The sequence below is a fragment of the Columba livia genome, chromosome 12 (genome assembly GCF_036013475.1).
Source record: "Columba livia isolate bColLiv1 breed racing homer chromosome 12, bColLiv1.pat.W.v2, whole genome shotgun sequence".
NCBI classification, from domain to species: Eukaryota; Metazoa; Chordata; class Aves; order Columbiformes; family Columbidae; genus Columba; species Columba livia.
In genome coordinates, this window is record NC_088613.1 from 6,107,167 (window position 1) to 6,134,833 (window position 27,667).

Genomic DNA, 27,667 nt, shown 5'->3' on the forward strand with positions numbered 1-27,667 from the left:
GCGGTGGGGGCAGCGCCAGGCGGCGGGGGGGTCGCACCCCACTCTGCGGGCAGAGGGGCTCCGTCCCCTCCCTCCCCGCCGGCCCGCAGAGCAGGGCTAAGCAGAGCTCGACACGGAGGCTCCTGCGCCGTATTTTTCGTACACTCGTTTGTCTTTTTTTTTCTTCGTCTATTTCTTTCTTTTCCTTTTTTTTTTTCTTTTAAATTTTATTTTGCAAAGGCAACATTCAGCCTTGGAATAATTATCAGTTGCAGACAGCGCTATAAATCCACTCATTTTCTGTTCTGGAAAGCATTTGCAAAGAACTATGGGGAGCAAGAGTGGAAATAAAAGGCAGAAAGAAAGATGGCTGTAATTCTAATATCCTGAGATTTGCTGAGCCCCCAAGTCTGGCTATTGGGCAGGTCTCAGGCTCGCCGCCGGCTCTCTGCAGGAAACGTAAAATCTGATCAAGTTCAGAGACGCATTGAGAGCCCGCTTCAAGCAGCGCTTTATAACCGCGGCCCTTTCACATCGTTCCCCCCAGTCAGCCCCGAGAAAGACTTCGCATTCTTTATTTTAGGTTTTTCAGGGAGGGAAAAAAAGAAAAAAAAAAAAAAGAAAGGAAAAAAAAAGCCACCACCGATATAAAATCTCCCCGAGAGGTAACACCGGTGCCCGTCAAACACTCAAATTTCCCAGGCCACGGCCGCCAAGAGCAGTTCCAAAGTTAGAAGGTGAGTCCCTCGCTGCCGTTAGTGCACGATCGCAAACAGAACAACACTAGGCGGGAGCGGGGGGGGGGACCCACCCAGGGGGGTCGGGGACGCTTTCTCTGCGTGCCTGCGCTACGCCCCGCGGTTCTTGCACGGGACGGGGGGTCCAACAGTAATCCTCTCTGCGGTGCGGCCGGGAGCGAGGGAGCCGGGGCTGGACCGAGGACACCCGGGCACCGACCTGCGGGCCCCGGGGCCGCGCTCCCCACCTACGTTGCTCCGTGGCGGCTCTACCTGCCTGTCTCCGGAGGGCCGCGGCGGGGTAATTAATTACCTCCCGCACGCGTTGCGTTTTATCCGCAACAACCCCCTCCCTAAAAAAAAAAAAAAAAAAAAAAAAAAAAAGGCATAATTCAATTAGCCCGTCAGCTGAGCGCCGGGGAGGGCAGCGCCTCTGAAGTCGCAGACCTGGGGCGACCGAGGGCGACTGACCCCTGCTTGTGCAGGAGGCCTCACGTGTAGCCGGGCGCATTGTCTGTCCTTAATGGGATGCGCCGGGGCCGGGCCGGCAGCGGCGGCGGCGGGAGACGGCAGCGAGTGGGCGCCTCGCTACGATGCCCGCCCAGGTGCCCAACGCTGCGGCTGCCCCGGCCGAGGGGGCGTGAAGTGGGCTTGAGAAACCCTCCGGCCAGAGGAGATAGAACCAGTGTGGCTCTACGGCCGGAGAAGCGCGTAAAAATAAATAACTAAATAAATAAATAAATGGGTTTTTTTTGGTTTAGAAAAATCCCTGCGCGGCGGCGGTAGCGCGGGGCTTTGGGAAAAGCATCCCAGGGAGAGAAGGGGGGGTAAAAAGAAGCGATCGTAGCTTTGGACGAAGCCTCGCCGTTTCGGGGAGGCTTTGGCGGCTTTGCAGCAAGCGGCGCCCGTAGCCCTGCCATGCCGCAGTGTGCTTGAGGATCGGGCTACATCAATTAACCTATAAATCTTTTTTATACGTTTCCCGTTTCTACTCTGCCAACTTTGCCTGGCTGCGTGCGCCCAGCAATATCCGCACGGGTGTACAGGCACTGTTTACACCCGATCCCTTCCTGGCTGGAATTTGCAAGTTCGGGGACCAAAAATGGCATAGAACGCGTTCGGTTTTTTTAAAGGGCATTGTTAGTATGGCCTATGAATTTTTCCCCACCCCGTGCTTTCGTAATTAAAAAAGAAAAAAAATAACATATTTTGTACGTATTTTACCACTTCAGTAAATTCCATTTTATTCAGCGCTATTTCTAGCCAATCTGCATTTATTTTCCAGAGGGGGGGAGCTTCGCATTTCTCTCCTTTAAAAATCTATTTCAGTTGCAAACGTGCAAACAACAGCAACCGGAAAAGCAGTCTCGCAGACTCCCCTTCTGCCGTCGCGCTCCCAACGCGAAGGCGGAGAAAGACCCCCCGCTTTATGTCAAGAACAGATATTCCTGAAATTCTCCTCTACCACTTTTTTTTTTTTTTTTTCCCTTTGGGATTATTTGGGAATTTAACAGTCACAAAATTGCAAAATCCCTGGAAAGACGTGCTGGCTCCTCCGCGCCCGGAGCCCCGCCGGTGCCCGGCTCCCCTGCGTGTCCCGCACGGCGACGGACCCGAACTGCCCCCCGGTGCTGCCCCTCGCCCTGGCCCGGGGGCTCCCTGGACTTAACGCAGCCTCGTCCGAGCGCCCCGGCACGGCGCGGGGAGCCTTGCAAAGGGGAAGATCGCAAGGTCTGGGCCCTACAGCGCAGGGGAAAAAATGGTCCCCAGTGAGTGCCCACTCGTTACGGTAGATTTCGCAGCGGGGAGGGGCCAGGTGAAGTTTCGGCAACGGGTCTGGGAGCGAAGTTCGGCGGCTCCCTTGGTTTCCCCGTCCCTTCCACTGAGAGTGTGGGGAAAAAGCAAAATAAACCCGGATAAAGAGCAAGAAAAAAATCAAATCCCCCGGGGCCAACCTGCGAGCCGGGCGGCGAGGAGAATATTTCATACGCCCTAAATACCTTTTAAACCGCACTGTATCGTGGATAAATGAATATCTCTAACAAGCGTAAAGACAAGTAGTTTTTCTCCTGCCATAAACATATTGCATCTCCAGTGTAATTAAATGCAAACCAGGAGCGAACGAGACATTTCCATTGTAGCTGTCACTCAGCGGAAGGGGAATGACATGTACATTTGAACTTCAGAGATACGGGCTGGAGTAAACAGGTCTGAACTTCGGCAAGGGGAGGGGGTGAGGAATATCAAAGGCCACTCGGAGGCAAACAGAAAGACCTGAGTGGCGAGGACATGTTACGTGCCAGCAGACTCCGTCCTGCAGTCCGGGAAGCCGGGCTGGCACTGGCATCCTCGCCCACGGGCCGAGGTTTGTCGAGTATTTGGTGGTGATGGGGAGATTTCCCAAAAAATGAAAATCGCCGTTCAGCTCCGTGGAAAACACGCGCCGGGCTAGGAAGCGAGTGGGGAAAGCACGAGGACGAGTTAGAGCTGGTGCAGAATTAATGGCTCCGGTCGCGGCCGAGGCAAACCCAGAGGAAGGCGATGGCGGGGGGTCACAGACCCGTGGAATGCCCACGCACCGGGGTGACCCCGGAGAAAGGGGGGAAAAAAACCCTGCAAAGCCGTTAGTACGAGGCGTGGTGCAGACCCGGGAGCAGGCGGAGGAGGAAACCGGACCCTCGGTACCCCGATCCGATAGAGAGTATCCTCGCCCTCCGGCCGCCCCCTTGAAATCTCCCCGCGCCTCCGGGGAGTGAAGGGGGTGGGGGGAAGTGGCGAATATCTCAATCAGCGAGGAGGTGACCTGTGACCCGGAGGGTGGCTCTATTGTCCCGCTCTCGCGGGGGACACAGACTTTAGTCAGCCTTTCTGCGTGACTGAGCCCTGAGGGGCAACCACAAACCCCGGGCTCCGGGGAGGCATCCCGGTCGCGGGAGTCGCTAGCCCGGCGTAAGCTGCCGGGGCAGAGCTGGCCTTTCTCTGGCGTGCCGGGGCCGCTGCCCCCGCGCCCTGGCTGTTTCCGAGCCCGCACCCGGGGTTCGCGGCCCCCTTCTGCCCCGGGCCTTTCTCCGGGGGCCGGGCAGGAGTGGGCAAAGCCTCTCCACCCGACGGCGAGCCAAGGTGTACCATGAGGCCCCGCCGGGTGCCCCCGGCTGTGCTCAAGCCAGGGTTTGACCTGCAGTGAGCACGGCGATGCTTTGATGAGTCGATAGGGATAACAGGAGGCGAAGGGCAGGAAGGGTCTTGCACAGATACCCGGGAGCAACCCCCGCGCCGGTTCTTCAGCTCCCTCGCGAAACCTGCCTGCCCCAATGAGCAGGGTTGAGAGCGGGGCTACCGGAGCCGCCTCCGTCCGTGCGCGCCCGGTGGCGGCTGCCAGCTGGATCTGGAGCGGAGCCGGGCACGAGGCGGCGCTGCGGAGCGGCCCGGCCCGGCCCAGACGGCTGTCAAGACTCCGGGCGGCTCCGGGCACCCCCCGGGGCTGCCCCGCGCCTCTGCCCCGGCACGGCGGGGAGCCCCTCACCCTGCCCCGCAGCCCCGGGAGCACCGCAGAGGACGGAGCAGCCGCGGGACATGCGTGTCCGCCTCCAAATCAACCCAGGTCCAGCCCGTCTCCGGGCCCCAGACGCTGCTAGCAGGCTCGACCGCCTTTCCCCGCCGAACCGCCCCGGGGCCTCGCAGCAGGTGTAAAACCCGGTAACAAGCCCGTTCCCTGAGTACAAATATCCCCGTTTGAACCGGCACACCCAGGGGTCAGAGACAGCGGTCTCTAGCTGCCGGGTGCCAAGCGGAGGGACCTGCCAGGCTGCAGAAGGGCGGCCCCAAGCCCATCCTGAGATCCCCCCCAAAGCCTGCAGTAGGTCCCTGAGACGGCTATAGGGACACCTGCGCTCATGACACTGCGAGCTTCGGTGTGTGCCGGGGCTCCGGCGCTCCCCACTCCGCCGGGAGCCCGGGGAAGGGAATGTTGACTTTCCTCTCGCTTCCAGCGCTTCCTCCCCAGCAATGGGCACAGCCGCGGCCCGGACACGAAGGGTCGTCAGAGGGAGACCCCGTTTCCCGCGGCACCGGGCTGGGAGCTGCGACTGGCCGGGACTCCCCGGAGCGAAGCTGTCTAGTGCCGCCCTCGCGGCGAACTGTGGGGCGGCTCGGTGGAGCAGAGGGCCCTCGGGGGTGGGCCGCAGGTGGGCTGCGGCCGAGGGGTGCCCGGTGCCCGGTCGCCCGGTGCGCCCAGCATCGGCTCCGGCAGCATCATCCCGGCGCATCTACGGGTACACTGGCTCGGGCACCGAGGGTGCTTCCCGTCGACCAGCATCTCCTGGAGATAGGGATAAGATTTCGCTAGCCTCGACGTCGTGTTGGAACAACGTGTTGAACGATTCAAAATCTTTAAAATCTTAAAACGGCAGTGACGCCTTTTCCACCGATCAGCTTTCTGTCAATCCTCCCTCCGGCCACATCACCCACCGACTGTCCCCTCAGCCACCGTCATTTTCCCTAAAATGCCGGGGAGAGAACCAAGCTCCTCTTCGTCCCTCCGGCCCGGGTACCCGTACCCTCCCGACCCCTTTGCGATGATCTGCCCATTCCTTTTTCCTCTTGCTTTTTTAATTCCCGGGAAGACCGGTATCACCGAAAAACTGCGGGGTAGAACCCTTTCCCGCTCCCTTCGCCAACAAGGGGAACGAACTGCTCCAGCGGTGCCTCCAGCCCAGAACCCCAACGGGGTCCGGCCACCTCGGCGAGCCGTGGAAAGGGAGCAGGCTGGGCGGCCACGGCTGCCTGGAGGAACCGGGCTCAGTCCTCCGGCACTTCCGTGGGTTAAAAGCCCCTCAACGGGAGCCATTTTCGCCAGTAAAACCTCGCCCGAAGCCTTGGGGCCAAAGCGGGGTAAACAACAGCAGTGGGGCGTGGGGGGGGAGATCGTGCCCAAATGCCACCCCCGGGCCACGTTTGCACCAAGGCGGTTCACCCTCTGCCTGCGACCGCGAATCTTCGGGGAGAGCCAGCTCCCCTCTTGCTGCCGAAATCCATAGATTGCGGGCCGATAGACACCCCCACGCCGATCTGACCCCCTCGTCCCTATTTTTCCTGTCGAATACCTCTAGACAGCTCGTTTCCTCCGCCGCCCCGCGCAGGCCCCGCGCTGCGGGACGCGGGCGCGCAGGGGGCGCACCCCAACCGCAAGGGGTAGCGGCGGAGCCTCCCCGCCACAATTAACCCCCCCTGTAAAAGGTGTGCTTGCCACGGGGTGAAGGAGTCGATGCCTTTTAAATGACTTTTATTCCCCTGCCCGGAGGATCGGTTCTGTAAGGGGAACCTTGTTGGGCAGAGGAGGGGGCGATCTCTATAGAAAAGGTGCCTCAAGTGATCAATCCCGGAGCGGGTAGTGCCAGAGGGGAGGGAGGGCTTGTGGTAACCTGGGCTTCGATGGGGACTGCACCGAAAAAAAAATAAATAATTAAAAAAAAAAAAAAAAAGAGAGAGAGAAAACAAAACAAAACCAAAAAGCGTCTAAGCAAACAGAAAACTCAATCGCAGCCCCCCATTTACGGCTCCCAGCTGAAAGCAGCTATTTTGCCGTCGTTGTGTTTAAATTCCCTCGGTAGGTCTGCGAGCCCGCGGGGTCGACGGGTGAGGGGTGCGGGCAGGGCTGGCCGCGGGACTTCACGTCCTCTCAAGTTTTCAAAGCCAGAAAACAACCATTTCCCACTACCTTCGCCGGTTCCCCGATAGCTTTCAAGACGTTCACGTTTATTTTAAAAACTATTCTGAGAGCTGTAGTAAATTGCGTTTGCTTGTAGCTACAAAGGAGAAAGTTAAGCATTTGTCTCTGCTGTTGTATAGGCAGCCAGTTGTTTTAATTAAAGGGTGGGGATCCGTGATATATACACCAGATAAAAGCAAATGCACAGAATAAACTAATTAAAACATTGTGTTTGGAACACATTTTATTTCTTTTTTTGATCTTAGTTGTGTTTTAAAGAAATGTCAGCGCACTATAAAGCAACCTTATTTCCCTTATAGTGTGCGGCGCTTTTCAAAGGCTAGTGTGATATATTTTAGAAAAGAAATCCCGCTGTGAAAGCTTGCGTGTCTTCTCTTTACCAAACTAAGCTCTTGTCAATCATGCCAAGGCATATCCAATCACCAAGTCCCTTTTTGGAAAGCAGCTCATCCCGCTGTGCTTTTATATATCACACCGCAGCATGTTTAGATGCATTTTTACTATCACTTCAGGAGCGGTGACTGATGAGAGCGCAGTTACAGTACCGGCTTCCCCAAACGCCGGAGTTGCTAACAATTTGCCTGACTATTGTGTGCGTGTCTTTCTCTCCCTCCTCCCCCTTTCCTGTCTCACGTTGCCTCTATTTGTCATGGACACTAAGATGCAGGAGAGTATCGGGCGGGGGGGTATTAGCTTTCGACGTGCCCATCACCTGCCGGGAACACGGTGACAGGAGGCTCCCAGCCGCGGGGAGGGCAAAGCCCCGGCAGCCTGGGGCTCCCCCCCATGGCACTGGGAAAAAAAAAAATGGGGGCATCCCACCTTGCAATGAACCACCCGCCCCGTGTGTCGGGGCTGCGGGGAGCGGCTGTGCAAAGCCACCAGGTCTGCCCGTCCCGTCGCTCCCGAGCCCCGCGGGGGTCCCACGGCCCGTCGGGGGTCCGGCTCCGGGCGGAGAAGCCCTTTCTGGGGAGGAGTGGAGGGAAAGCCGCGGAGCACGGCGAGGTGTGTGCCAGGGCATGAGGCACAGGGGGGTCAGGAGCGGGTGGCGGTCACCCGGGCTCGTCGCCCTCCCCCGCAGCCGGCCACGCCGACACGGATCTCGACAATACCGCCTGTATTTTCTTTCTCTTTTTAACGCGAAACCCTGAAATCGTTGCACGGGCGCCGCGTTTACCTCTTGATCCCGAGGGCAAGTGAGAAAAAAATAAATAGACAGGTTTTTTTTTCTTTTTGCTAAATTTCTGGAATCTAATTGAAGACAAGTGGCAAATGGTTTTTATTAAAATCCCCCTCCTTTTCCGCCGCCTCCAACTCCGGGTGTTTTCAGACAAACTGTGCAAACCTCTGGCAATGCGCACGTACAAGAAACATTCAACATTTCACCGTTCAGTAATATATTAATATCGCCTGGTTTTGTCTCTCTTCCCAGGCACAAATTTCGGGGACACAGCTGTGCACACAACACATGCACCACACCCCCCCCGCGGTGGGTCCTTTGATGTGACCGTGTCAGAGACCTCAGAAAGGGGAACCGCGAGGGACGGGCAACCGTGATGCCCCTCCGCCTTCCAAGGCGACCTGGGCACAAAGGCTCACGGTGCTCAACCTATTCACAGAGATTCTCGCCCACCAATCTCTTTGCTACATCATTTTATCTCAAAAGATATCTCACCCCTCGTTTGCAAGAAAGGGCTGTAAGTTTTCCCCAGACGCTGAGGTCTCCTCACGGTCCTCGGGCGCATCTGGCCGGACCGGGAGACACGAAACGGTTTTGCCGTTTGCCTTAAAAACCGGACAGATGTGGGCATTATTTTCTATTCTATTTCCCGTTTAACGCACCGGCGGCGGCGGCTGCTGTATCGCAGCCCACCCTAAAACGATGAAAACTAAAGGTGCTAATGAAGTCGGGGCTTACTGGTGCAGGAAAAAAAAAAACAAACAATCAAACAATATATATATATATATGTGTATATAAATATATTATACCCTTAAAATCCATGGCACTTCGGATGCCGGGAGCCACCCGTGCCCTGCAGGAAGAGGCGCTCCAGCACCCGCGCTGCCGCTCCGCGCCCACGGAAAGCCCTTGCGCGGATCCCCTCATCCCCCGCACGACTGGAGAGTCCCCCCCAATCCCAGGACCCCCGGCAGGGCATTTGGTGTATGTGCCAGCAGTGCCCGAACCCCCTGCCCCTCTCAGCTCCCACCCCACCACCAAGGGGTCTGCAGCTTCCAGCCTCATCCCAGTCCTGTTATGTTCCTCCCTCCCATGTGAGCAGTAATTAGCTGTTTTATTTGAACGCTTGGGAGCTTTCCTCCACATCAGGCAGAGCAAAGATTTTACAGGTCCAGCACTTGTCCTGCATTTTCCCCTTTCCCCCCCAAAACTTGTCCCTTTGACCCTCCTCAAAAGCAATACTTTGAGCAGGGTCTCATCCTGTTTGGCCACAGCATCAGGTCACACAAGGGGACCATCCACAGCCCCCAACATGTGCCAGAGCTGCATTCCTGGAAGGCTTCTGCTGAGCCAAGCTGGGCTGTTCCTCCCTCCCCAAAGGGGACTTTCTGGCCCTTCACCTCCAGTCATGGGAGGAAGATTTGGAGCCAGTCCAGGGGCTGGGGTAAGGACCATGCTGAGAGAAGGTGGCTGGAGGGGCAGAGACCTCCCAGCTGGAGGTCAGTCTTTGGGGACAGGAGGCCACTTGGATAGACACATGTCCCAGGGCATTCTCACCCATTTATGACACTGAAGACCCTGACACTGGAGAGCAGAACTCTTATGTGGCACTTGGCAGGCTGGGGCTGAGGGGCAGCACCCCATGCTGAGGCCAAGCCCCTCTTGTATGTTGATGTGAACCACAGACCTGTCTGGAGCCTGGCCACTTGGCCCCACTACCACATGCCTTGACTCAGAAAGATCATCACTATTGCTACTCCCAGGGGCTCTGTACAGACACAACGTAGGGGCTTTGACTGGGGCACCCCAGGGGAGCAGCCCCCATAGCTTTGCTGACAGAAGGGAAAGGGGCTCTGTGGCAAAACTACCCACTGGGATTGCAGCAAAATAGGTACAGCTGCAGGTGCCAAGAAAGCCTCAGCATCACCTGCATGCACCTGCCAAAACAGAAATCACTACCAGGTTTCTGATACAGACAAGACTAACTTAAAATAGTTTTCAAATACTGGGGTTTTCAGAACAGCACTGCTGCTTCATCCCTTTCCCCCCGACTTCTTTGCATTTCTTGAATGTTTACAGGGCACAGAGATACATTTACAGAGGTTTTCTCCTCTAGAAAATGAATTTAGTAATAAAAGGAAAAGGACAGATGCTAGAAATAAGCATGCAAAACTAATCGAAAATCTGGGGATAAAATTCAAGATAACCTCCAGTCCCAAAGCTCCAAGCGGTATACACAACTCAGTGTTAAAATAAGCCACCTCAAATGCATGGACAAAAAAAATCCAGCTCCCCAATCAGAAGTAGAAAACATTATTTCACCAGCCTTCTCCCAAGCTGCCAGCAAGGCCTGTGCCAGGCACCCCTCACCACTGCCATGACCTCCTCCCCACAGTACTCGAAGCGAGAGGTGGTCAAACACGAGGCCTAAGAGAATGGAATTTCACTTCCCAACACTAACTGTGCTATTGATCTCTCTAAATGGTAGGATTTGGACCTTAAGGTCTTTAGTTCATTTTTCAGTGGGAAAGGTTTTTCCAGCTTTCCCTTGGTGCCACTCTGGGGAAGGGAAGCAGCTCCTGAGTGTGGCTGGCAGGAGCACACCCTTCCCATCTTGGAGCAGCATCAACCACTACATGAGTTACTTGCAGATTTGTATCAACCCCACTCACAGAGAAACACCCAAGCTGCCCTAGCAGGGAAACATCCAGGAGAGACACAGCAAAGTCCAAAATCAGTGGTTAAATACCTTTGAAAAAGTCTCCACTTCAAATACTTCAGGGTAATCTTGATGCAAGTCCAGCCAAATTAGTGAGTTGGAGTCACGCTGAAGGTGCAGCCATCCCCTTGCTGTCCCAAGTGGTGGCATTCAGAAAACATTGCATTTTCCTATCACACACACTACAAAAACCTACCCATGAGAGACAAGCCCGGGCTTAACTTGTTCAAGTCAGTGATGCTCCTCACCTGCTGACAGCTAAATCAGCACCAAGGTGCTGTGCAGGTGTGAAATGCTGAGGCATTAGCAGCATGGGGCTGATTTGGTTGCTGTAGACCGAGCCCAGGGTCAGAGCCTTGGCAGAGGTAGATCTCCCAGCCACACACTGCCACTGAGCTGAGATGGTTTGTGCCCATCAGCTTTAATGAGTAATCAGCTGGAGGACAGCAGGCAAAATTGTAGCCTGGTATTTGGAGACATGGGAAGCCTTACACTGTAAATCATATCAATTTTTCATTTTCAACATATGCATGTTAGATTGATTAATTCTTAAGTGTAGATTTTTGTTGCTGGAAATTATTTTACACACTTTTAATATGAAGACAGGAAACTAAAAGCTCCCAAATCCGTCTGTCTGGAAGAGCGTGTCAAGGAACAACACACAAATGGCTACTTCAGCTTTCTTCTCCATGGGGTGCAAAATTATTTGGGGTCCTCAAATCCTTGCTAGGAAGATAATAATGTATAAATAAAGTGCATGGCCTGAGCTCTTCAGCAGTTCCTAACTCTTGCTGATATTGACAGCAACCAGATGCATAAATACCTTTGGAAACAGGGTCTTGGGGCCCAGAACATGAGGCTGTGTGTGCTCTCAGCCCACCAAACTGGATGAGTTTTTTGGAGGTGCAGATGTTGGCACCATTTAGCTGATATTTTGCAGATGCTGCTGGAAAGTTCTGACATACTTCTTCATAAATTCAATATAATTTTGTATTTGTTATTGAACTCAAGACAGTAGACAGAAAAATTATATAGGTTGGAAAGTTTTCAGGGTATGAAAGCAGATGATAGCCAGATCAGCTGTGATATCACTATGATAATATATGTCATTGTAATAACTTCCACCTTGAGAATTAGGAGCTGCATAAAATAACAGCAGAAAATTTATGTTTAGAATATAAACTCAGCATCAAGTTCTTGCTGTAGCTGCTGCAAAACTGCACCCAAATCTCACCACAGGAATAGTACTATTGTTTTTAATGGATTACATTTTATTAGATTTTGAAGAGTGTTCACATCATAAAATGCATGCAGGAAGTACTGTGTATGTAAAACACAGCCACATTAATTATGAAAGCTAGTAAATGAATCATACATTACTGCAAATATATTATGCATTGCTTACATCGCTTTTCCGTGGCATGTTTTCACGACAGAAAGAGAAGCTAGAAAGGAAGGCTGGAAAAGAAAAAATAACATTAGTTGAGGAGGCAAGAAGAAAGAGGAAAAGTACAGAGGGAAGTTGTGATACTGGCATGACCTTATTTTTACGTGAAGCCAAACTAATTGCCCTTGTGATGTTTGAGTACCTGGGCACTGCAAACCCGGGACTCAAAAAGAACTCACAGGGTGATTTTTCTGACAGTTACGTATGATTTTGATGACTGATTATTATGGCCTATCTCACAGAGCTTCATTAGAGCTCACAGATTTCTCTGCTTTTCACAAAATTACTTTTCGTGCCTATTTGCAGATTTTAGCAAAGAGTTGGTGGTGTACTGTATGTGGAGAGCGAACTGGCTTTTTAAGACGATAACTTATTTCCTGCCAAATTTGCTTTAAGAAACCACTTCAGTTCTATGCATGAGACTTCGTGTTGCTTTGATTTATTATCCAGGATATAAATGGAGAGCTGTCTGGTTATAGTGGAATTCAGAGCAAAATTAATTTTTTCTCCTACAGGGTGAACATAGCCATTTCATGCAGCTGATAAACATTATCTTGTCCGTAAAACTCTTGCTGTATATTTGTATATCAGGCAGGGAGGGGAGGCATACCATGAGCCTATGCAGATAATAGTGGTTTGGCTCAACTCGCAGCCAAATCGTGATGCGACGTAAGGCTGCTGATCCATTTTATTGTAAAAACTGCAGAACAGGCTCCTTCAGTAGAGGAAAACACAAACCCTCTGGCACCTGCAAGCTCGATCTCTCACCCCTCGCTCGGGTTTGTGCTGACGTGGAGCTGATGCAAGGAAGGCAGAGCTAATGCTGGCGAGCTGGGCTTTTCTTCTGGCAGCTTTCTCTCCTAAGCAAGAGGTATTTTCCAAGTTGGTTATCGCATTGCTTGCGTTCCCCCTGAACCTGCCAGGCTTTTTGATGTCTGCTGGTGGACCGGGGTCAGGGCTGCGCATCCAGAACCTCAGCTCTGCTCCCGGGCACAGCGCTGTTGGCCTTCCTCCTCCTGTGGTTTTTGGAGGGGGCCCTCTCTCTCATCAGCATCACACTGCTGCTGGCACATGACTGGTCTCATTTGTCTTCAAGGCTCCAGTGCAAACTGCAAGAGAAAACAGAATATGCACTTGGTATTGCATTAAAACCTTGCTGGGTTCTGCCCAGGCAGTGGGAAACCAATCTGGCAGTGCATTCCCTAAAATAATCTACACGGAATTTTAAGAAGGATGTTATTTTAGGTTCAATTTGGCACACATATGTTTAACTGAAAGAGCTGCTCCACCCTGTCCCTGCTCAGCACTCGCCTCCATGCCACGCCACTGTAAAATACTGCAGGGACAGGTTTATTAAACCTTACCCAAGACTTTCACCTTTTTTGTATATTGAAAGGACCTTTCCATTAAACAACTCATGTTAACAACCCTATGGAGATGTCCACTGATTTTTACTCGAGAAAAATCTTTGAAAGAAGGAAACTTGAAACAGGGAGTGTGGGTGAGCTAAGCCCAAGGAGGAGGAATGTTGACAGTAGACAAAAAGGCAGGTGCTTGCTGTTGGCAACTTTTCTGATAACTACAGCAAACAGCACTGTTCAATAACCTGTTTCGCATAGCCAAGGGACTAAGACTGTTCTTGCACCTCGTATACACAAATAGCTCAGAGAAGTATTAAAGCTTTGATGTCAGGTCTTATTGACCTCCAAGTCTGAATAACCAAGAAAGCCAGTTTTGTACTCATTTCAGTGTTAGACCTCACATCACCTCTCTGAGATTAAATAATGGAAAAAGGTTGGTTGGAAGTGACTTCTGGAGGTCTTGAGTCCAACCTCCCACCCCAAAGCAGGGCTAATGTTAACACCAAATTATAATAAGCCTTACAGTATGCAATCTGGAAAAGTCATGAAGGAATTACGTCTCAGTCCCTCTCCCCAAGAGACTTTGGTGAGATCTTTCACATCAAATTCTACCTTTGGCTCACTTTTGGCTGGATAAACTATTCTAGGGAAGTCTCAGGGACTGTTCTGAGCACAGAACTGGATTTTGCGCAGACTATAAAGATTTTGCTGCTCCAAGTACGATTCACCATCCATTCTTAAAACCTCAAACACTGATGTGTCTGTCCTGGAGAAGGACACCGTGTTTAAATGGTTTGGACTGGGAAAGGGCCAGAGCCTACTGAAATCTGTCTCCGTTGATCCTGGTGGGTTTTGGACCAGATCCTGAAGGAGAAGGATAGGGCCAAAACTCGTGGTGTGTTTTGTACTTGGAAGTGCTCCCTCTTTGTGCCAGGCTGTCACACAGCCCCTGGCAGTGGTAGGACACAGCCCGGGTCCCCGCACAGCCTGCCCTGGCAACAGAAATAAAAGAAGAAGAAAGAGCAAATAAAAGAAGAGAAGAATAAAGAGTAAATAAAAATCGTTGGACATTGCAAACAGACCAGGGAAATGAAAACCTTGGGGATGTGTCATTTCCATTTGACAAACCCCTTCCTCCTTGTCCATATTCAGCTCTTGCTCCCAAATCTTTCAGTGTCATCCATGCCAGAGAATGGCTGCAATGCCAACACTTCAAATTTAGGGACTTAGGATCAGGGTGGGAAGCTCAGTGGAGTGACTCTGGGGCCTGTGGGACTCTGCAGAGCATTTATTTTCCTTGGGACGCAAATCTGTCCTGCTTACCCTGGTCAGCTGGAGAAATCCACCCAATGGGGGATCAGTTTGGTGCCCTTTAATACCATGTGGCTCACGTTAAGTTATTCACATCATAAGGAAAAATGCTGGGGTGTTCGTGGCAGGCAGAGACCAGGCGATGGCTGGCACATTGAGCACCGGAGAGGTGGGCACGTGGGCTGGCGTCAGGCTCCATCCCTCCTCGCCCCAGGAGGCTCCGGCACAGAACCAGAGCTCTGCTCCCTTCTGCCTTATATTTCCACCACCTTAGAGCCAGTAAGAATAATAAAGCCTTTGGACGATTTCCGCTAGCTCCAGGCAATCTGGAACCTTTGCCAAAGAATTACATAGAGGCAGTATTAAAAAACAGGGTTGTCTCCAAAGTCTTTTAAATACAGAGGTTGCAATCGGCATCATTCCTGGCAGGCAGGCAGGGAGACCGACCTGCCCATCAGGGCCCCATTTTGCGACTTACAGAGCCTGTCAGGAAAGATCGATAGTTGGCATGGTAACAAGCTCATTTCCCAAGAATAGAGCTCCTTTTTATTAAATTTGGCTGCCTATTGATCAGTTCCTGATCCACGTATCAAAACATGACAAGCACTTAATGAATCGCAGATTTTTATTGAAGCAAATAAAAAAAATGCTACTATCACGAGGCCGCTGGGGGCTGCTGCCTGCTTCCGAAGGCGGCTGTGGCCAGAGCCGGGCACAGCGCAGGGGTGGAAAACAAACACAAACATAACCTACTCATATGGCTACTTCAAGACCTCTTTTCCCCTGCCATGAATGTCTCTTAGATCAGCATCCCCAGTAAGCAGGTTTTTTTCCGCATGGGGTTTTGTCCCTCCTCCCCACTCACTCTCCATGGCTCTCCGCTCTCTGTTAATACACAGTGAAGCTGTGCCGTCCCTCCCCACAGCTCCGAGCCCTCCAAAGCCAGCAGTTTCCCAGAGGCTGCTCTTTGGACATTCAAACTTTTCCCTCCTCAGTGAGCTTCCCAGTTCCTGACACATCTGCAACCCATGCCATGCTGCAATGAAGTGATCAATATGGTCAGCCCATGCAGATTTGTTGATATCATCTCTAAAGTTTGTGTTAAATTTATTTACCTTGGTCTTCCCAAGCAAAGCTGTTTGCTTTCCATCTTTGAGCACGTGGCCACAGCCAGGCAGCAGCTTGGCCAGCTCTTGCAGCAGCCTGACATCCCTCCCTTTGCCATCCTGGGGGTCCCTACTCCTCATATTTGCCATCCCGAAGGGTGGGTAGCTCTGGTGTGGCACAGTACAAAACCCCCAGCATTTCCACAGATGAGATACAGCCCATCAGGAAGATGATATGCCTATTCAAATTGCTTTAACATGCATTTACATGAGAGATAATAACAGCTCCAAAGGCTTCTTCCAGCCTATTAAATAATACTCTCTTAAAATAGTGTCTGAATTCATGCTGAAATGACAGACTATAATAATCCAGTCATATCTATTCAGCATATACAGCGGACTGTAGATGCTTAGAAAAATTGCAAGATGTATTTATTTACATGATATGGTATATGATAAACGATTTTTTCAGGTCATCTCCTGTGTCTGGTCTGATACAGAGAAGTTGCTGCAAGAGGTCTCTCTATCTTCCACTGTCAGATATTTTAAGAGGAGAGAAAATAACCTGACCACACACAGAGATGTGTTAAATCTTCCAAAAATCAAATGGTTCTGCAAACTATTATAAAAATTTCAGACACACACTAAATACCCCAGCCATGCCCCTACACACCCTGGGGGCAGCTGCTGCATCATAACCAATCAATTAATGGTGAAGGCCACCATTTCAAGCAGTTTCAGTTAAGGAAGTTCTTAAAAAAAAAAAAAAAAAAAGCCAAAACTTTTAACAAATCAATGCACAGATTTCAAAAGGGCTCAGGTTTTATGGTCAGGAAACATGTAAGACTTTGCTTGGCACCTGGGGAGTCTGAACCCCTCTTCCACTGTCTCCGCAAAGAGCAGGACCCCAATGCAATGAACCGCAAGACAGGTGATGGTGTTCCACTGAGGGTGAAGGAGCTTTCTTCCTAAACCCTTCATCACTGTGTGCCACATGGTACCAACCCACAGCGACACATGGCAGTCCCTGACACGGGGATTTGTGTATCTTCATAGTGTCTATCCCCTCTCCAACCATGACAGTTCTGCTCTGCACCACCAAAGCTGAACAAAGGCAACTCCTCCTTGAGTCACTGAACACAGAGCAACTCGTGAGGCATCTTAAAACCTTCAGCAGATTAAGCATCATGCAGCGATATCACCATACACACTATGCAGCCAACAATAGTCAATTTGTTTTACAGGTGGGAAGCAGAGGCCAAATGGTTTATCTGCTGATCCTTCACCATGGATAGGACTCAAAAATCATAGACGCTCAATAATGTGCTTGGTGTACTTTGCATGACCATACCTATATATACACTGCAGGGTGCACTGCTATTGCTCATGTTCCTACAGGACCATCACCATACATCATCTGGGCTTGCTGATGTTGCTTGAGCACCAGTCTGAAAGGTCACAAGAAGACAGGACAGGAAGCAGCAGTTGGGCTTTTGAGAGAAAGCGATGCCTAGAGAGCAGAGCTGAGCAGCCCTCACAGTAGCTGGGGATGACAGAGTGCCCCAGGTCTGCAAAGTCGCTGACATTCTCCTCTTAGACTCAGAGCGAAGGATGAACTTTGTCATCACATTACTCATGTTTTTTCCAGATGCTCAAAGAACAGGAAGAAATCAGGTTAAATCAGTAAGTAAGTGGACAAGAGCGATTCTCTTTGTCATCAGCTCCCTCCAAGGGCAATTTTGGAGAAGAAAGGAGAGAGCTGCCTTGTCCTTTTGAAAGCTTATGAAATCCTGCCAACATTTCCACAGAAAGAGCATCACTTTCCTATTTGACCTCTATTTCAGACTGTGCTCCTTGCCTTGTGTATTCCCCTCCTGAGAACATTCAACCCAGACAAAGCTACTTAAACAGCCCAAACACCTGAACATAGCAAAACAGAAACACTGCCAGGTGTATCTGGAGATACATCAAGCCCATCATGTCATTCAGCTGCTCCTGAAGTCTGACTCTAGAACTCCAGATTGGACTTAGGCATTTGGTTGTGGAGCAGCGGCCATGGATTGCCTTGAGACTGAAGAGCTGAGCTCAAGGTAGAGCCTGGGAGCAGGATGAGACCTACAAACTGGAAGTGTTTTTTCTCCACACAGTCCCTAGCTACCTGGTGGCAGCCCCTGACAGTCACAGAGCCGAAATTCAGCCAAAACAGCTCAGCGATCCTCAGGTGGAGAGCTATGGCAAAAACCTAAGTATTTCCCCTTTTCCCCAAGATGATTAAAATTAAGTCAGTAAGGGTGGCACTTTCTGATTACAAATTAACCTCCAATTATTCAAGCTGCCAATAAAAATTCCTAAGGAAAGCAAGCAGTGGTGTATGTTTGTGGGAATCGGCCATTTGCCACTTTGGACTGTTTTTTGCCAGAACAGTGGGATTTCAACAGAGCCCTGCACTTCATGTCGGTGGGGGGCACAGTGATGCCCACCAGCTCGCTGCTGCTGTGAGGGGCTGGGAAAACCCCCCAAACCTACAAACCCACTGCAGAGCATCCTCATTCCCCTCTAAACTTTCTAGGGCAGGTAAATGCAGCAACAGGAGAGCAGAGCCAATGTTCTTAACAGCCTGATTGCACACTAGGGTTTAATTTAAGTTAGAAATAACATCGCTCTTTCTCATCTAGATCATATTAGGATTTTGAAAGGGCAGTCACGCAACTTCCCCCCGGCAGTTGTGGCAGAACCGCGCTCGGAAATGAATGGAGCTCGTGGAAGCATTCAGGACCGAACAATCGGATTTATAATTAGGCCTAAAAAGGGAAGAACGCTGAATAAAAGCAGCACAGCCAGTTTTAGAAGAAAAGGAAGTTCTGGATGGAATTCATTGGGGTAGAGCACTGAAGTGGAAATGGAAAGTGTTCAAAGATAAATGAGTTTAGGCCTAAGAGTTTGCTTGACATCTAGAAAATGTACTAGGAACACAGTGTCAAGAAAAGCTAACGTGAATAACAAAGAAACACAAGAAGTGAGAGAAGATAGGAAAGAGCCATAAAACTTTGGGACAACAAAGAGTTGCAATTATACAGGGAAATGTAATGAAGTGTAAAAAATCATAATGAAAGCAAAGATAGAGAATGAAAGGATGATTGCATATTTGCTTAATGCACATCAGAGAAGTGTCAAAGACATGGGGAACAAGAGGTCACTAAATGAGAAAATAAAGCCTCAGAGGAAAGGCACTGAATTTATTGCTTTAAATACAGATTTATTTGCCTGGGATTTACCACTTGAGGGTCAATGACAGATGCAAGCAACAGAAATGTTTTCCTAAAGGAGAGGAAAAATTTCTGAAGGCAATGGAGCTTTTTTTCTTAGACAACTGATCCAGTAATGCAGCCTAACCCACCAGCAAAACACTGGAATCTAATGGGGTCTCATAAACAGAGGGAAAACTCAGTCTAACTGGCCCCCAAGTACAAGAGGATTAACTTTTGCTTATTGACACCATCCTTTACTGGCATCAGGAGTCCTGTCTCAGAGTAGCTTACCTTTGCAGGTCATCTGCATGAGAGAGGGGGGGCCCCCTGTGAACCCTGATGGGAATAGCCCCCTTTTCCTGATTTTTCTGACAGGATGGTGCCCAAAATACCTGCCACATCCCACTTACCACTTTCCAATACCCTTGCATCATGGGAGCTGCATACAGTAGATTAATGCCATGGCCCACAAGACTTTCTTACCAGGTCCAGATCAGCAGGACAAAGTGTGATGAAAACCATCCCAGGTTCTCCCACACAGTGTCCTATAGGCTTTGCTACCTCCAGCACCTCTGTGTTTATCAAAAGGCCAACTCAAGGTTTCCCAGATCCGGGGAAAATTGAGCTTTGCTGCTGAACGAAATACAGACCAAACTCTGCTACCTGATGTCCTGCTTTCAGCTGGGATAGAGTTAATTTATTTTCTAGTAGCTGGTGTGGTGCTGCGTTTTGGATTTAGTATGAGAAGAATGTTAATGATAGACTGATGCTGGGTAGTCAAGAACTTTTCAGCTTCCCATGGTCTGCCAGGTACACGATCAGCTGTGAGGGAGCAAAGCCAGGCCAGCTGACCCAAGCCAGCCAAAGGGGGATTCCTGACCATATGACATCATGTTCAGTATATAAACTGGATTTGGCTGGGTGGCAAATACTACTGCTTGGGAATGAATGGGCTATTGGGTTGTGAGTGGTGAGAAATTGCATTGTGCATCACTTGTTTTGTATATTCTATTATGACTGTTACTGTTTTCTCTTCCTTTGCTGTCCTATTAAACCATTCTTATCTCAATGCATGAGTTTTTCCCTTTCCGATTCTCTCCCTCATCCTACTTGGTGGGATAATGAGTGAGTGGCTGCGTGGTCCTAGTTGCTGGTTGTTGTTAAACTACAACACCTGAGAATATACCCCTTCTCAGCACAAGGCACAGCCATGGCTGTGCATTTATAAAAAACTGTGGCCATTTTTTTAATCCAGCAGAAGAAAAAAGCTCCTTCTGTGGAATGGTGTCACCAGACATCCTCTCCCACACCCTGGGGACCTGCAGGGCTTCAAATACTTTTTCTGCCCTGGAATAGTAAATGGCCATGGGCTGGGGATTTCACTTTGCTGGGGCAGCTAGGAGACGACAGCACTGAGGAAAGGTGCCAGCACCATGCCAGCAACAGGGCAGTTCCTAAAAACACTGCACGGGGCAGGAATCAGAAGCTAATGGAGAACACGGCTCAGACCACTCCATCGCAAGTATTAAATAGAAGCAGTGGATGGGACATGAGAGGAATGAGTCCTCACCTTATCTATATGTCCCAGCAGTGGAAGCCTGTGTGGGGACTGGATCACCCCAGCTGAGAGGTCAGGATTCATATGGAAACATGGCATGTTGCTGGGCTGGCCTCTCCAGGGCTTGGTGCCTACAGAAGAGGGGCTGAGGAGCATCTGACAGCCTGCAGCAGCCTGGGACGTCCATGGAAAAAGGGGTGGAACAAGGCTGCCAAGTGCATTTTTCCCTCAAAAACTCCATAAACACCAGAATGACATCCTGTGAGCGGGATCCTACTGATGCAGTTAGCAATCAAGCGATATCTAGACAATTAGTTGTTTAATTTAGGACTAATTTTGTCCCACCAGTTTAAATTAACCCCCCCAATAGAATAATTTCCTCACAACCATAATTTTGTTACAAGCTTTTCACTAATCCAGTCGCAACTTCTATAGTATTATTTGGCTGCTGATTGAGACTCCAGTAACCACAGGGGTTCGTGTGCATTGTCTCATTTCTGATAAAAAAAACGTAAAATGAGTCCAATTAAAAATTCTTTTAGTACTGTCTAATATGTGAAACTCCCTAAAGTCAGGACAGAAACATCATCATTCCAGCCACGCAGCCTGTCTGCGGGTGACAGCAGAAGCTACATGCTAATGTCAGCCATACGTAAGTGTCTGTCTGTCTGTCTAGATGTCTGTCGCAATAATATATTTAAAGAGAATTGCCGGGATGGAAGTATTCATGCTTGAAAATATTTGTCTATGACTTTGGGGAATTTTCTCTGGAGTATTTTGGATTGGCTTCAAGTCTGTTTCAGCTCCTTGAAGTCTTATTCAAAGCAACCTGGGCTGTGATGCAAATATTCAGCACATGGCAATTCCCTACAAATCTCATATTCATAGCAAGAAATGGAAGAAAGAGAAACCCAGTGGTGGAAAGGTCTTGTGGCAGTAATGACACACACAGCATTGTCAGATGGGGAAGCTTCAGCACAGAGATGCACTAATTTGGAGGGGAAAAAGTAATAGAAAGCAGTGGGAATTTTAAAGTGAACTGAAGTGCTAAAAATTGCACTTTTTTCAAGTCAACGTAATCAATCCTGACAGAATTTTTTCAGGCACATTGAAGTATAGAAGGGAGGTGACAGAAATCCCTTGACATAAACACAACAAAGGAGCCAAAAGAGAAAGTAAAAATTAATCTAGGCTGTATAATAGAAATAATAAAGCCAACGGGATCGGTTGCCCCCTTCTCTGCAAGCAAAAGCCCCAAGATGTGGAAGGGCAGCTTCAGCCTTGGGGGAAGAGGGTTTCCCTCTTCACTCCACTTCTGAATTTGGGCCAAACGTGGTAAATGTTTCTGGAGAAAAACAAACAGAAAAAGAGTGTATTTTAACAAAATAGAAACATTTTGCATGGACATTTCAGAGACAAATGCTCCTACTTCCCATTTTAAGGCTGGATTTGCATTTTAAAATAACATTACCCCAGGTGAGAAACAGGAAAAAGGTTTAGATGAACCTGGGGATGAACCACAATGCTTTGTTTCTCCTTCTTGTCTTTGCCACACACCCTTTGAGCATGTTGTGCTGGGCTCAAAGGTGGTCTCTAGATTAAAAAACAAAACCAAAAAAACCACAACAACAACAAAACACCGTGAATTTTCGAGCTATTCCCACACAATGCTGCTGGGAGGAGGACGGGGGCTGTGCCTTTGCCCCCGCTCTGTACACAGCACGACAGTGCCCTGGCACCTCCATCCACAGCAGGGGCACGTGAAGTCTTGGTCACTGCCTTATTGAAAGAAGACAGCATCTGCATCCTGCCATTTCCAGCGCACTCAGTTCTTAATTAAGCTCTCATTAAGAAGCATACCTGCAGTGGCTGAATGCCAGCACAGTACAGTGGCAAGGAGCCTGGCTTCCTTCTCTGGCTTCACCATATAGGCAGGAGACAGAACTGAGCAATGCCAGAATTTCTATTCTGTGCTATAATTTAACATTTTGAAATACACTTTCTGTGCAACTCAGGGACAAGGCAAGATCCAGAAATTACCCCAAAATAAACACAAACAAGAAAATATCTCTTGGGGATACCCAACTGTTCCCACACAGGAGACATAGAGCACTGAGAGCTGGTAAAACACAAGCCCAAGGGGATTCCCACTCATTTTCGTTTTCCATATTTTCCTGTTCATGCTTTCAGGGTAATTAATCTGTTTCTGCTAAACAGACTGTCTCTGACAAATCTGCCTTTTTTTCAGTAAAACCCTATTCTGCCAGAAAACGTAGAAGGTGAGCATGACAGAAAAATCAATATTCCCAACCTGAGCTGAGCACAGGGCAGTTGTCATACCTGAGGATGACTGTACAGACAGAGAATAAGTGGTTGTGCCCTTTTGTGCCCCCTTATGCTGAGCTGATAAACTTGGGAATTACAACTTTTCCACCTCAACAACACGTTTTTCTGGTGTCTTTGTTTCTACCCAGTTTCTACCCCAGGTTAAACACATCAAGGCTTCCTTGCTCAGATATGAACATTGAGCAACTTCTGCCTTCAGAGAGGGTCAGGAAGGCTTACCTTCACACAGTGCCATCGCTCCTCTTGCCTGCTACCCAAGTGATCTGAGCAGATCTCTCATTTTGTCACTACAGCTCTTCCTTTTGTGTCCTCAGCTAAAAGGAATTAACTTCTACTAGGCAGCCGATGAGGCCCAGGTTGGTAATTATGGGTTCAGAGCTTCACGCTACCATTTCCATACATCTCAGCCAACAAGCATAAGAAGTGCCCAAGAAGTGCTGTCTTTCTTGCCATGCAGGGAGGCAATCGAGTCCAAGGAAAGGAGTACATCAGAGATCGGTGGAGATGAGGGGAAAGCAACAGGAGCAACATGTGAGCCAGGCACCTAGGACCTGTATACAGGGGGTATGTACATAGCAGGCAACTATACCAGTCTGATTTTGGGGTGCCACTGGGTGCTAGAATACCCTAAAATCTGGCAGAATTTAATCCCAATTCAAATTAAGAGCAGCCACACCGAGCTGCATGGGGCTGTGCAGCTTTGCTGGCTCAAGACCTGGGTGTTGAGAAGAGGCAGCGGAGCTGGAAATGCAAGGTCAGAGCAGTTCAGCCCCATATTCAGAGGGACTCCAATCCTAGTCCTTGTTGAAATTAGTCTTTGCTTGGATACGTATAAATAAATCCAGGACACTGCTTGCGTAACAGTAACATTTTGCAGTATCTGGCATTTGCCGCTAGTTGAAGGCTAAGCAAACCATGCTTCAGTGGAGCATAAAATTGCTTTTCCTTTGGAACAAGCAGGGCATTGTAGTAATAGGCAAAACTGTACATTGTGTTAACGGCTGTATTTTCACATTATTGATTTACATTGTGTAATGCCATGCAAGACCTGCTTTCAATGATATGTGCATCTGTCGTATCACAATAACTGCAAAAGGCTGGGTGCTGCTAGGAAAATGAAGCGCTGGGGATCCCCGGGCATATTCACATCCATGTGCCCATCATGCGGAGGTGATGATTAGGGGGATGTTGTGGTAATGAGCAGGTCCCAAGCGTGCACTATGTAAATCAAGGCTGCTCGGGTCAGCTTCCACCTACTGTGCACATCCAACTTTTTCAGCCTGCTTGCTCTTCTGACAAGGAGAACGTATGGAAATGGCTTCCCCTTGGCAGCTCCCCTCAGCTATACGTGTTTCAAGGCATCCGAGATGGATGGGCTGCAATTGTTTTTTCCTCTCCTTTCCAACTCTGCGCAGCTCTGGCATGGCACTCTCTACAAGGATCACCAGCCACTGGGTGAAAGCAAGCAGAGCAGTATGAGAGAGAGACATTCAAGATGAGTGAGGGTTTGTTGCAGGAAATGTCATCACTAAATACACCTTTAAATAAGAGGGTAAGTACTCCACAGATACAGTATTTAGAATCTAAGAGAATTCACCTCAAATATGCACTAATAAAGTGTTGATATCAGTGTGAAACATTTTTTAAAATCACTGTCTAGTTAATGCAAAATTTGGTTTTATATCATCTAGCCTGGTAAATCTGGTAAGCTTTCATTTATCTATAATATCTGATTTCATTGCTTACATTGGCTCCAGGTGCTATGTATAATATCAAGGAATATTAAAATAATATTTTTCTTCGTTTTTATTTGGTTATTTCTAAACAGACTAAATTGTCTCTTTGCTTAAAGAGGAAGGACAGTACCAGATCCCACTTGCCAGACCAAGAATTCAGCAGTCAGGCTCCAATTCCTTCCTCAGCTACAGACTTTCTGGCCTCAGGCAAGTCACTTGGTCTCTTGTGCATCATCCCCTCCAACTGCAAAGGGACCAGGCTCTTTTCTGGAGGACACTGAGAGCAGCAGCCTGGTAATATCTAAGGGCTCAGCCACCCAGAGCTTGCAGAGGGCCATGGGACACCAGGACAGATAGACTGCCCTAAAACCAAACATCACCTAAATATTTGTCTAGAATGTGCCAGATTTAATAATCAAAGGTGTTTGTTGTTTTCTTTGTTTGTTTCTTTTGTCAGCAGGTAATGACAATCTGGAATATTTAAATATTCCAAAGAATATGGTCTAAGAATCACTTTGCCAGCACCTTATGGGGGAGACACAATTCCAGAAAATTACTTCCAATCCCAGCTGCTTACTACAATGCACAATCATTTTTTAAAGCTCAGACCAACGCGCTGCCTATCTCCTGCCTGTCTCTGCTTCAATGCATTCATATCCCCCATGTGCTTGTCACATTACTGAAATGGAAAACCAGGGTTAAATGGCAGCTCTCCTTCTCAGTTCACCTTTAACTGGAAATTAGGGGGTTTTATTCCTTCCTTCCAGAGTTCTTTTTTTTTTTTACTCTCTTCCAGTCTTAATCTCTTAGTTTCAATTGAAAAAGTGGGGGACATTTTACCAAATTCATATCTCACATGGCCTAAGATAAAAATCAAAGATGCAACATAATCACTGCTGCCATGGCCCAAAAGAAACCATTTAAGCTAAGGAAAGTTTTCACTCTTGATGTTTTCTTTACTAATTGTTCTAGTGCATTTGCATTGATTTGAGTCTGCTCTATTCTCCAGACCTAAAAGTCATTAATGATCAAGAGTTTAACATTGTATGTTGTTTTAAATGCTAGTTGTGTAATCAACAGCCAACAGAAGCAATGCAACTCTGAACTTGGGTCTCAGAAGGTAAAAGTCTTTTGAGTTTGTCTTTAAATACTGAGATAAATCCCGTTAGCTTTCTCCACACCATCAAAGCATTTGGATAGCATAAAGCAACTGAATACATAAAAATGTATCTAAACACCTTGTAAATCCCTACACAGAGCTGTTGCCGACACTACTTTTAACCCTAGGAAAACATTTCACCAATTACTGATCAAATACAATACAGCTAAATTTCACCGCCAGCACATCATTTTGATAATGGGTATGGAAATTATCCATTCAATAGCTATTCAGAAATAACTTAGAAAGATTGGTTTTCAGATACTTCTGAGAATCCTAGAATAATCCCCTATAATCACCGTGGTGAGACTCCACCAACATTTTTCCCTTTGAAAAAGGCTGTTTGGGGCAAGAGCGTTGGTGGTCTCTGCCCGTCCTCCGACGGATGCGTTCAAACAATATATCTGAAATCACCAGCACTTTGCAGACAGAGGACTGAGGGGTTTCATATTCTTATATGGCTCAGTCAAGAAAGTCTGCCAGCGAGGGAGAGACTTTAGCTCTCCCCGATCAGCTTGGTTTCTCAGGTGCGCCTCAGCAACTTGTCAATATAGATTTTCTCCCTTTCTCACAAGGCAAACTTGCGTCAATTTCTATGCAGGCTCTGGAAGGAAAAACAAACAAACAAACAAGCAAAAACCCAACAAAACCAAACAAACTAAAACCAGCCAAACAAACAGCACTGCCACAAAACAAAATACCTAAAATAAGGAATAACTACACTTTGCACTTCCCTGTTACTCTGTGCCAGTTGCTAAATGAAGCCCAGGAGTATTTTAAAATGTTTCAATTTTATGATTTTTCTTGCTTCTTGGTATGAGGCTGAAATGATTAATTCTTTCTTCTTTGGGGGAAGATACTATTTTCTGACTTACTTTATTGCTTTAACAGATGTAAGATTTGGCCTTTCTTGCCTCACTAGAAGAGACAAAGCCAGGGGGCTGTTGGATGAGAAATGCTTCCCTTCTCCAAGAGTCGCTGGACATAAGCATAACAACAAGAAACCCCAGATAATTCTAAAGCTTTCCTTTCCCCTCCAGTAACTCAGCTTTTGCTTCCTTACAGATTTTATACTGCACAGGTACCACAGAGTCTTTTAGACAAGGAGAACAACATTCCTCTGTATTTGCATATAAAACCCTCCAGGAACCCTGTACCCTTGTGCTCCCCCTTGCTACCCCACAGCAGAGGCAGAGGTGTCCCAGCTCCCTGACCTGTCCCTCACCCTGACCATGGTGGCTGTCCCAAAAGGGAGACACAACCTGCCAATCTAAAGCAAAGGGCAACTACTGGCCAGCAGCACCCTTCCCCCCATCCCAGGGCCCGACTGCTTATTTCTCTGGGTAATCATGCAAAGGGTTATTTGGGGGCTTAAAAATCTCCCCTGGGAAGCCCAATCAAAGACAGCAGCCCTGGCTTTCACCCAACAGGTGAGAACTGCAAACACCCACATGGGTTATCTGCATCACTAGTCTCTGCAGCATTTTGCCACCATTCCAGAGCAAAGAGAAATGGGTCACCCACTGAGGCACCAGCCCAGGGGAAGGCTGCGGCACCACCAGGACCCATGTGCTCCCAGTCCATGCTAAAATGGTTAAGTCATCCTGTGCCTAACTCTGGCACTAAACCGTCCCTTATAACCTCATCTATATATCTTTTAAACCCCTCCAGGGATGGTGACTCCACCACTTCCCTGTGCAGCCTGTTCCAGAGCTCCACAACCCTTTCCATGAAGAAATTTTTCCTAATGTCCAGTTTAGGGAAAAAAGGGCTACATGTGGGTAACCCTTAGAGCAGGCTGGGCAGCATTCGGGGCAGCCCTGCTGTAGTTTTTTTTTGTATCTGCTTTACCTTCAATACAACATTATTGATATTTCCAGTCTGGTATTTAACAACTCTCATTCATTCCCACTTTTCTCTTCCCTTCCACTTCATTCTCTTTGTTGCTCTGTAATAGGGGAGGCAACAGGGCACATATTTCTGCAGAATAAAGCATTATCATCCTAATTATAGTTTCCTGGTGTTTTCTTCACTTTTACCATTTTATTAAAA

The 27,667-nt window shown here is 48.7% G+C and overlaps 2 long non-coding RNA genes across 3 annotated transcripts in view; one reads left to right on the forward strand and one right to left on the reverse strand.

The window, feature by feature from the left end:
- The first annotated feature begins 409 nt into the window (after positions 1-409).
- Positions 410-27,622, forward strand: LOC110357494 (uncharacterized). 2 transcript variants are annotated; one of them, XR_010475633.1, is made up of 5 exons: positions 410-716; positions 23,178-23,284; positions 24,136-24,272; positions 24,573-24,663; positions 26,507-27,622. It is a non-coding gene; the product is annotated as an uncharacterized LOC110357494 (long non-coding RNA). The 2 variants fall into 2 exon arrangements; XR_010475632.1 differs by lacking the exon at positions 24,573-24,663.
- LOC135580699 (uncharacterized) overlaps positions 11,594-27,667 on the reverse strand; it is a 74,470-nt gene continuing 58,396 nt past the window's right edge. Inside the window, exon 2 of the long non-coding RNA XR_010475634.1 lies at positions 11,594-12,899. This is a non-coding gene — a long non-coding RNA (uncharacterized LOC135580699). The remainder of the gene's footprint in view (positions 12,900-27,667) is intronic.